An 11360-nucleotide genomic window follows, 5' to 3' on the forward strand; every position below is an offset into this window, starting at 1 on the left:
TAATTTGCTTTATACACATGGCTGGTGAGAGCTGGACAGCAAGCTGTACCCACTCTACATGATATCTTAGTCTCTCTGTGCCTATTTGTAAATCAGGGAGAACTTTCCTTTTGCTATAGGGAAGTTCATTCACAGTCAAGTGTCCTCTTCCCCTTCTTAGTAGCTGAGTGCTAAACGAAGTCACTGGAGTCTTTTATTATAATGCTTTCTGCAAAGGATGTTTCAAGCTATTCATTACTAGCTAGACTTTACATATATGTTTGTACTTGTAGAAGTAGGTACATTGTGTATATATATATATATATATATATTTTTGCTTCTTATAATAGCAAGTAAGAATGAAATTCTTTTACTATTTTATGCGACTCCTAATACATCCAACACAAAGAAACTAGAATTAAAGCAAATAGTATTTCCCTTTTTTTAAAAAAAACCACAATATGAAATCCTGTTTGCTCTCTGACTGCACATCAAATGTTGACATTAACTAGTAGATATGCCACTTCCATGCCAGGGTTTCATTCTTGGAACATGAGATCAGGCTGATTCTGTGAAAATAAATATGAAAGAAAACACACTCAGTGAAGTGCTCAGCTCATAAAGGCGCAGTGCTAAGAAATCTGGGCAGCCTCCTCCACCCCCTCTGAGCTCGCTCAGCTTGCAGCTCGCACTTCCCAAGATTTGCATTACGGTTGTATTTCTTGCAGGTAGCCAGTATGACTCCATTTTTGTTTAGTTATACAACTTCAGTCTCCAGTTCCCCCCAACCCAGTGCCGTGTTCTGAACGTGCTCTTTTCTAGATACTGTAAGTATCAGATCTGTGATTATTTTTCAGCCACTTCTGTTTCATAATAACCTGGCACTTACAAACCTTGAGACTTGTGTTTTTGTAAAGTGGTTTTTTTCCTTCTCTTTGTCAGCTTCCTTAAGTTTCAGACATGACCGCACAATGAGACCTAGCATGCTGTGAGCCTACTCTTTCTGCACAGTGGCAGACAGTCCCCTTGTCTCATATTTGGAAGATTTGTCTCTAAGACTTAGAATCACAGAATCCTTAGAGTTGGAAGGGACTTCAAAAGGTCATTTAGTCCAACTCCCCTGCAGTGAACAGAGACAAACACAGCTAGATTGGGTTACCCAGGATCTGATCCAGCCTTGCTTGGAAGTCTCCAGGGACAGGGCATCAACCACATCTCTGGGCAACCTGTTCCAGTGCCTCACTATCCTCACCGTAAAAAAAAGTTACAAGAAGCTACTGCACTAATAGAAAACTCACAGCATTTCTTTTGGGCTGATAGTCTTGGCTACGGCGTGTACTTGGCTCTACTCAAGGAAGGCCATCACCAAATTCAGTCTTCGGCTGTAGGTGGGGACAGCAGCAGCCAAGTTCATTCAGCCTTTGTTATCACCTTTGAACACATCCAGTCAGATGAAATGGACCCATTTTCTACTGTCCCTTTCTCTTCTGTCCAGACCCTGCCCAAAATGGTACAAATAATATCAACACTGTCTGTGTTATGCATGTATGTATCTGCTCCTTTCTCTGAGGATTTAACAAACTCAGGCCTACCCTCCAATGTAGGGTGATACTCTGAGCACTGTGTGAACCTGCTCCTTTCAGGAACAAGGCTAAGAAAGACCAGATGAAAACAGATAACTGTCTAACGGGAGAAAAAGGAGAGGGAGATTTTCTCCCTTGGGATTGCATTTAGAGCTGAATAGGGAGTCTTGGGTTGAAAGGTTAGAAAGAGAAATTTTTGTTTCTGGTGGAGTTCTTGTTGGAGAAAAGCGTTGAAACGAGAAATTTGGAGTTAAGAAAGTTTCTATGATCACGTACATGGCAGCTGAAAATTTGCTTTAAATATTTTCAGTACAACTAGTGAGCAGGGAAATTAATTTCCTTTCAAAATGATGTGGTGGAAAGGCAAAACATTGAGTTTGCACCTCAGACAAAAGGAAAGGTAAACGCTTTGCATTAAATTCCTTGTGCATTTCCTAGTTTTACAGACAGCTTTGAAATTTATAGTGCAGATGCAGCGGTTGGAAGTACACCCTCACCTTGCCTGACCTCCCACGCAACAGCAGCCTTTGAATCTGACCCCGTAATTTCTGCATCAAGCACCTCTCTCTCTTTGAGCTATAACACGTCTCTTAGATATCCATCTAGTCCTAACTGGGAGACTGCAAATAAAAGAAAACCATCACATCCATAGGTAGCTGTGTTTAAATCACTAAGATAAGCCTGTATATCTAAGGTTTCTCCCAAGGACAAGAGAGCAACAAGAATTTACAGTAGAGGCCTGCACTCGTGGGAGGGTGAACATGTGCAGGTCCAAACATTCTGTTCACAAAGCTCCAAAATGGGGAAAGCACAAAGCATTGCTTGAGGTGCCACAGAACATAAATGAAATGTTGTTATGGAGAGGACTAGCTCAGAAATGTGTTCTTCACAAAGTTAAAGGACTTTGATGGAGTAAGTTGGTCTTCATGGCTGACAGGTGGGAGACTAGACATAATTAATTGAGAGCAAATTAAAAACAATTTGGGAAAGCATGTGTGTGTAATCCTACCTGTGAAAACATATGTTTGTTTTCATACTATACCTCTTTACAAACCATCTTCTCTCTGTCCCAACTGATACAAAAGAATGTTGTAACTATATTTCACTTGCTTTTTTGTCACTGGAGGATGTTCAAGGGTTTTTTTTTTTTTGTTAGCTGTAGCTTCCTTCTGTAGAGAATGGAAGGAAGCGTGTTTCTATCTTCCTGCTCCCTGTGCTGTGTGGTTCCTCTGTCCCAGATCATACTGTGGACCAAGTGGTCACTTAATGCATCCTGAGCTGCAGACAACTGGTACATTCCTTGTTCAGCATCCTTGATACTTCCTCCGTGGAAGGAAAGATACAAAGTGGTTGCCACCATTACATTCACTGTCCCCTCGACACTGCTTTTCAGAAAACATAGCCACAGTTTCTCAGCCCTGAGTAGGAACTTTCAGGTAGGCCAATTTCAATGGCAGTTGACAACATGATTTTTGTATTACTGAAGCAGCATTGTTCTTATCTAAGTCTGAACAAATTGGCTGACTTGAGCCATGCAGTGGCTGTGAATCCATTTCATATAGATCTTTTGATATGTTTTAACATGTTGAGGAATTTTCTTGTCTTTCTGCGTTTTCTTTTCTCATCTCTAAACCTGTATCGTAAGCCCCTGAATCCTTACACTTTCACTTAATTCCTTTTCTGTCTCCCACTCTCCTAAATACAGACCTTCTGTTTTTAGCACACATCAATCAAAGCACAAATCCCAGAGACAAACACCTTGCCCATGCAGCTGCTGGGTGGCAGGAACCTCGCATGGCAGAACCAAGGCATTGCCCAGACCCCAGCTGGTGCCCATCAGCCCAATTGCTCCATCTTCACCGCATCTCACTGGAGAGGCTTTCTGAAACACATGCCCTCATTCTGTGAAATAAGCCCTGGCTGACTCACTCAGAAATAACAATAGGATTTCCTCTGAGGGGAATGTATGTCTAAAAATGCCCTTTCAGTGACTCTACCGCCTTTGGGTACCTGCTTTCACTTCATACTCCAACAGTGTTAACTTGTATATTTCCCATACTATCGTTCTTTGTCTTCTGTTTGTTGTTCCATCAGTGAGATCTGTGAAGTTTAAACCATCTGACTTTACAGTCAATTCAGTTCCATGATCTCTTACTGGATTTCTTTTTTGAGTTAACTTTCCCACTGATAGTTCTTTAGTTCCTTTGTCTTGCGCTGTTTTCCCAATTACAGCCATCCAGGAGAGATTTGCAGTGTTTAAGATGACTGAGTTAACCCCTAGGTTATATTGTTCCAAGTGTTTCTGTGTTCATCCAGACCACTCCAGCACTACATGTGCTTTCATGCTACAGAAAGAGCTGTTCCATGTTTTTAGTGCATCTCAGGACAGAATGGCCACTATTGTTCCTAAATGACTACGTAGGCATCTGAAAGCCATTCTGGGTTAATTTAACTACAAAGGTATAATGAATCCAAAAAAATGTAGGAACCTTACTTAGATTCACGAAAATCTCTTTCAAGGCTAATGAAATTCCCCTGCCTCTCAGAAAACTACCCAAACAAGTGCTCTGGTGTGGGTTTTTTCCCCCATTATAGAAGCCTCTTAAAAGGAAAGTGAGTGGGTCACCACCAGGTCAAGAGCCTGTGGTTATGAACATTACCTTTCATTCACAGGAATCAGTCATCACACAGCCCTGCATGACGTCGGGTACAGCCTTGTGTCACCAGTCCTTCAAGATGAGGTAAGGTGTTTATGGGTGGCAGCATTGAGTGTGTGGCCCAAAGTTGTATGCAGGGCAATAATTCACCTCTCCCATCCAAAACTTGGTTAAAAATTACACAGAACAACTTTAAGGGAATAGAATATGCTGTGTTTTTCATCCAGTATTCATTTCAAGTTGTGGGCAGTTTATCTAGCAGTTATTTAAATGCAGTTGTCCTGTACATTGTGAATAAAATGATGTTTTATAAAGCTACTAAATACCTTGTATGAAGGAAGTACAAGTACAATACTTGGGCCTGAGATGAAAGAAGAAGAAGAGAAAAGATGCAATCTTCAAAATGTGTTTCATGAAGACCAAGGTAGCCATGAGGAAAAGATTAACGCCATTCATTAATCTATCATAACACATCTATTCTAATTATTTTAGTCTCTACTAAGAAATAATATCTGAGGATACACAAAATACCAAAGTTCACCCTTCTGGCACATAGTGTGATTAATGCATCTAGTTAGTAGTTTAGTTTCATGAATATGGACACAGAGATTATAAGCACCTGATAGCATGGTAGCTGCCTACACCAACTTTATTTAGCCCACACTTGTTAAACTTCTATTTGCACTACCATTCTGAAAATTATAGAAGAGTTTGAGAATTTAGGAGTCCTATATTTACCATCCCAGTACATTTAAAGCCCTCATTCTTGAGTCTAGCTACTGCTTGGAATTAGCAGACCTGGAAATTAATTAAATACAATTATTTTTTATCAGAATAACAAGCATATGCTCTGCAGAGCTCTACACTTCAAGGAATCTATTGTACCAAAAATAAAATTCCTATCTCAGCCAGTTATGAGAAAAAAAAACCAAACCCTTTGGATTACTCTTCTAGGGAAGTTTTGTAGCATTGTTCTTCCAGGTCAGGAGAATACTTGTAGATGTCAATAGTTACCAGTGCTCTTTCCTCTGAGCTGTTTAAACTCATAAAACTTTTAAAATTACTCAGTAAAGATGGAATTTGCTTCATCAACCATTAACTGTTTAAAAGTTAGAAATCTACTTCAAACAAACTACGCATCCTGGGCAAAGTGGTAGACACCAAGTGGCAGTTCTTCCCTCCTATTTATAGGGGGCTGACTGAAGACAGGGTGGGTACTAAAGCACTCCTTAATCTCTCTTCATGCATGAGAAGCAGAACTTACCATGCTGTTAGGCAGAGCATAGAAAGTATGAGGTAAAATGTTTATTTTCCAAGAGCAATTAAGTGCTAGTGAGGTCCTGCCTGGTTTTGGGCACTGCTTCTGAAGGAACTGGCTAGTTTGGCAAATGCTGGCCTATCCAATGCATGATGATATTTGTAATGCTATAATGTGATGGAAAGTACAGCAATAATAGCAGAGTGTCAATGACTTTGACTACAGAATACAAAACAAGCCCAAATGCAGCAGACATAGACACAAAAACAAAGAAAAAAAAAAATTCTACTTACCTTTAGAAAGCCTTAGGTAGGCACAAACCTGCAGGGAGATATCCTTGTTTCCACTGCCAACCCTTAAATGAGGGCTGGGAAGGGGTGGATCCTGGGTCCAGCCCTTCTGGTCATTCAGCTGCATTGCAAGCACCTGAGCTCCCATGAGTTGGCCCTGCCTTCCACCAGGTGCTCAATCACTGCTTCAAGCTGTGATTCAGCATTTCGACTACAGTATTAAAAAATAAAAGCACTAAATTTGGAAGGCAGCATCCAAATAAATCCCAGTGGTTTCTAAATCATATCTTAAAGGAAAAAAAAAAAATCTAAAAGAACCTAATGCTCTTCCTACAATGAAATTCACAGATCGATGTAGATTTGCACTGCCTAGTGTTACTACCTGACTCCCAGTTCCCTCCCAGACTTTGCATGTCTGAATTAGAATCACATAATCATGGAATCATAGAACCTTTAGAGTTGGATGGGACCTCCGAGGGCCAACTCCCCTGCAATGAACAGGGACACCACAGCTAGATCAGTTTGCCCAGGGGATTTTAGTCATAAAATAGTTCATGCTGAGAATTCAGAACCAAATTATGTTCAACCTACATCTATTTAAGGCTAGATGTGTCCTGGGTCTGTTTTTCTAGGTCTTTCTTTGACCACTTGTTTTCTTTTGATTGGTTAACACAACATTAGTAGTTATTATTGAAGCAAAATAAAGTCAAATCAGACGTTTTCCAGAAAGTTATGGGAACTATGGACTCACTGCCCAGGAAACCTCACCAGATACAAGTCAGCTATGGTCACAAACTGTATAGAAGCATTTTCAGAAATTTTCTTTCACTTGTCTTAATTTTATGTATCACGAGGTGCTTAATAAGATGCCGTGCTTAAGTGAGCTGCTTCTGCTTTACAAGTGCAATTACCCAAAGACAAGCCAGGTTTTGTGTGTATTTCTGCTGGGACGCTGAGGAGGCAGCAGGTGGTGGTGCGGTCGGTGCCAACTATGACGGGGCTGCCCAACTGGAAAGAGAAGTGGAGGTGAAAAATGTTACCACATCCCTGGGTCACCTTTCCCCCTTCAGAGCCTCCCACTCTGAAGGGAAGTCTTGCTGGTCAAAGGCTCTCATTGTGCCCCTGGTCGATCTAAATAACATAAAATGTTCAGCATGGGTGGGCAGTTAAAGCTAAGGCAAACACCCTGCATTGCCAAGCAACGGGGTTATTTTAAGCAGGAGGCAAAGATGCATTTCAACAGATGCTGTTCGAAAGAAATAATCACAAAGATATAGGAAACACCTGCAAGTCTTTGTTGTGTGAGTCTCTACCATGGGGCCCAGAAGGAGTGTGAAACCCACCTGTACCTCTTCTGCAAAATTGTTGCATTAACATCCATTAAGTAGAAAAAAAAAAATAATGAGACTGTTGATTGGGCATGCTTTGTTTGGGAAAATCAGCTCGGGTTCACATGATTGCTGCTGTAAATGTATACCAAAATTCCATCTCCAATATTCATGGAGGACGGTGGAATACAGGAAGGGCCTGAAGGGTTGGTTGTCCCTTCCAGTGCATGGCACATCTGCACCCACCTGTGAGACACCATGCTGGCTGTGTATCTATTGTGTTTTAGGATTTCAGCCTCAGGATTTACTTACTGGCATCCCCACAGACACAGCTGCGATTCACAGATGTCACACTAGCAGCACAATTTCATCAAGCACACTTTGTCTCGGTTAGTTTCATTTGATGGCTTGAAAATATCAACTTGAATGGGGAGGAGATGGGCATCTCTATAGGAACAGGTAACTACGTAACATGTTTTTAATCACATGTAGATTAAGGCTAGAAGGGAATATTATGATGATTTAATCTGGTTTTCTACATAGTACAGGCCAGACTAAAATAGTAAGTAAAAGTCTATCTTTTATAAAGGGATCAAGTTAAAGAAATTTAAAAAACTAAGTCCTGCAGCGATGGGCTGTTATCAAGTTAAGGCTGTCAACTTCCTTCCAGTTTGACTTTGTGTAGCTTCAGCTTCCATTCTCAATCTCACAGTGGTTTTGTCTGATGTGTTAAAAAAAAATTTCAACTATCAGAGTGTGTTTTTTTCTAATCCCTTTTGCTCTAGGTTAGGGTCTGGGTAGTCTCCACCTTTGGAGATTCAAATAGATCTAGCTTTTTATTTTATTATTCCACATTTTCCAAAAGTTGTATTATTTTTGCATCTGGCTTCTGGCTTCTCTCCAATGTTTGAGTAACAGAAGTGGAAGACACAATTTTTTTCCAGATTTGACCTTTTAATTTCTCATTTCCTCTACATTTCTTTACAAATTTGCCCCTTAGCTCTAACATGGTTGACAGAGTAGAACCAAAAACTTGTAGGAACTGGGAGCTGCCATTCAGTCCTGCATGCAGTAGTGCTGCTTTCAGAGCTATGCTTTATTTCTGGATGTGTTTCCAGCTGATGAGTTTTTGTGAGAAGCAGCAAACATGGTTAGTGTGCTGACACCAAAGAAGAATAAAAGGAAACCAGGACAGCCCCTCTCCCTGGGCTCCTGTGTGCCTTGGTCCTCATAAACACAGCTCGAAGTACAAATGGCATCGCCCTGAGGGACCCTTGTACCTACCAGGTGGGTCCAGTGCTATGAGAAGTTTTGACTTAACACTCTACCTCTGCTACATTTTCTTAGGAAAATATCACATTAGTGCTAGCTAATGTCATCATATTTCTATAAAAAGCATCACAGCAAGAATCTGAAGTCATGGCAGTAGTACAGCTTGAAGCTGTGGAGGTCTTGGACTATATAGTATGTTTGTTATGTCAAAGACCTTTTCCTTGACTCTAGCTGCAGGCTCTAGCATGTATTTGTGTTTAACAAGCACACATAGCCTGTCTCTGCCCTGATCCATGCAAACTGGAAGTCACGTAACCATGGCTGGTATGGGATTAAGTCTAAGAGATAAAAGGTTGAGAGTCTGAGGTAGGATTGGAATAAGGCTATATCTGCCTGCAAAAATACTATGCATTCATGCATCTTCACTTTCCCTGCCAAAAATATAGAAGTTTATAGGATGTATGAAGAAAAAAAAAATATATCACTTCTCTGCATCAACTGAAGCTAATCTGCATCTTTATAGGCTTCAACAAATACCTGGTGGAAAGATCCTTGTTGGATGAGCCCCAGCATGTGGCTCTTGTCAAAACTTACACAGATTTCATCGTCGTGAGACACTGATCTGTTTCCTGTGTCTGCCTGCAGTCAGATCTATTTACTTTTGGTCTTTAAATTAACCTATTGCTGCACTTGAGGGGTTTTTCTTAATCCTGTAGAAGTACAAGGCAACTGGAGTTCTGAGTCACACGTTGTAAGTTAGGTTTTTTTTAACATTCCCATTGTGACTTATTTTTAGAGAGTATGACCCAGAAAATGTCCTTTACTTTTGTAGGGCTTTCAGTGATGGACAGCAGCAAACCCATCCTTTCAATGCTGAACCGAACAGGTTTGATCTAGAAACAATTGCAGTGTAATAAATGGGGAACCCCAGGATGCCATTTTTACAAGTTTGCTTCTTGTAAAAATCTTCTACTCTATTACACTAGTTTTCTCAACAAAAGAAAGGTCTTCTCCTTTATTGCGATAATATGAAAAATAGAGAAGAGAAAGAGACTATCTAGGGCTGAAGGAATGCTAACAAATCCTGTGGTTTTGATAGGTTACAAAAAAATAAAGATCAAATACCTAAGCATTTGAAGTTTTCTTCCTTGAATTGTCAGAAGTCACATATGGATGTATCTTGATCTTTCCTTGTAAGAATAAGAAAAGACTTGTTCTAGGGCATGGCTGTGAATCCCACATTGTGATTCGGACAACTATTTCACTGTTCTACAGGACTGAGATATCTTCTTAAAGTTTGTTCTCTCAGCTGAACTCTCCACTGCTGTTATATTGTAGAAAGAAGAGATGTGCAGTGCTATGCATTTATCCAGTAAAATACCACTAAATTTGCTGTCCAGAGGCTCATCTCTTTGAAGGCAGAGAGGAAATAAATGCCCCAATTGTAATGATCTCTTCTTGCTCTCACTTCTGAGACTAACGTTACAATTGCAACAAGGTGAATCAGGAGAGAATAATAATTCTAAAAGCATGATATGTCCTGAGACTGCTGTTCAGTTCTGTGTCTGCTTTGGCATCCTCCAAAGTGGGCATGGTGGTGATGGCTGATAGCTGAATTGATGATCTTAGAGGTCTTTTCCAACCTTTTATGATTCGATGATTCTGTGATCTTATTTAGAGGAAATAACAGTATTAAACAATTTCTTTCCCTCTTTATTTCAGGCATTGTTCTCAAAATGTAGTCTGTAGCATGATAAAGATCTTTGCTGTCAGGGAGAAGAAAGAGTTGCATGAAATTTTTGCTTTGCTATAGGAGCACCATTCCCGAAAGTTTAATAGTTGTATGGCTTTAAGCAGAATGGACTTTGGCCTGAGGAAAATGACAGGTTTGGGTTCCTTATGCTATTCATAAACAGAGAAAATACTTAAAAACTTTTCAAAACTCTTTTCATCTGACAGGTAACTGATACATCTTCTTGGATTAATGGATCATTATACAGGATACCCCCGCAGGCTAAGGTTCTGCTCCTTCCCTACTGGCAAGTTACAGCACGACGAAGGTATGCAAGTGCCAAAAGCATCTCTTCTATCTTGATTGGTGTCACCCAGCAAAGTGATGAAATACCAAGCAACCAAAATAAGACCCATTGCCATCAAAAGCTGACACTGAGAACAAGTGCTGACACTGAGAACAAGAACAATAAAAAGAAACGTCGTTTCTGTTTCTTTGCACAGAAAGTGATGTTGTTATGTTTACCTAAAGAACAAAAGCATCCTGATCCATAACTAGAGCTGACATTCAAAAAAAATACTGAAGTACCACCAATGTGAAATAGCTAACTAAAATTCACACTGGGCTTTGTTCCTACTTGGTGGAAGTCTTATTTCTAACAGTGTCTGTATACCACTGGAAGTCATGCATGGAGGCGCTTGCCTTTTTCCCTACCAGCAATAGCTCTCTTCTTTCAAGGATGACAGGCCAATATCATCCCAGGGTGTACTGAACTCATGCCAGAAGTATTTCTCCTTTATGGATCAAATAGCAGGAATTGGAATGAACCTTCCTCAAATTCTCTTTCAGGATCTCCTCCAGGCAAAACTTTGAGGTTTGCATAACTCTGAAAAGTAATCTGACTTCACTTTGGCAATGAAAAAGATGCCTCTTATTTTTGCCAAGCAAAAAAAATATATTTCTTCTTAGCAACATCTTTCATTGCTAGTATGTCATTTCTTTCTTATTCTTCCCTCTCCCCTCTTTTTTTTCCCCCTCTTGCTGTGGTTTTTCCTTCTTTTAAGGACATTTCTACATATATTGTTTCGGGCATGCTGAAAGTGGTATATCAGCGTGTGTGAATTTGATGTGGTCAAGAAAACATTTTACTTTGTGTTCTGAATATGTTGCTGAGAATTGAAAGATGATATGAATAAATGGAAAATTTGATTTTCCTTCTTTTCTTGAAGAACTCTCAAAAGAATCCCTAAGGAGTATATTA

The 11360-nt window shown here is 40.1% G+C and overlaps 1 long non-coding RNA gene across 2 annotated transcripts; it reads right to left on the reverse strand.

The window, feature by feature from the left end:
* Positions 1–304: 304 nt before the first annotated feature.
* LOC109368899 lies at positions 305–5920 on the reverse strand. Of its 2 annotated transcripts, none has more exons than XR_002117364.2 (3): positions 5771–5920; positions 4223–4384; positions 305–548 (listed from the first exon to the last, which is right to left on the reverse strand). It is a non-coding gene; the product is annotated as an uncharacterized LOC109368899 (long non-coding RNA). The 2 variants fall into 2 exon arrangements; XR_002117365.2 differs by having other exon boundaries at positions 4223–4291; positions 5771–5910.
* Positions 5921–11360: the final 5440 nt, after the last annotated feature.

This window comes from Meleagris gallopavo, chromosome 8 (genome assembly GCF_000146605.3).
Source record: "Meleagris gallopavo isolate NT-WF06-2002-E0010 breed Aviagen turkey brand Nicholas breeding stock chromosome 8, Turkey_5.1, whole genome shotgun sequence".
Lineage (NCBI taxonomy): Eukaryota > Metazoa > Chordata > Aves > Galliformes > Phasianidae > Meleagris > Meleagris gallopavo.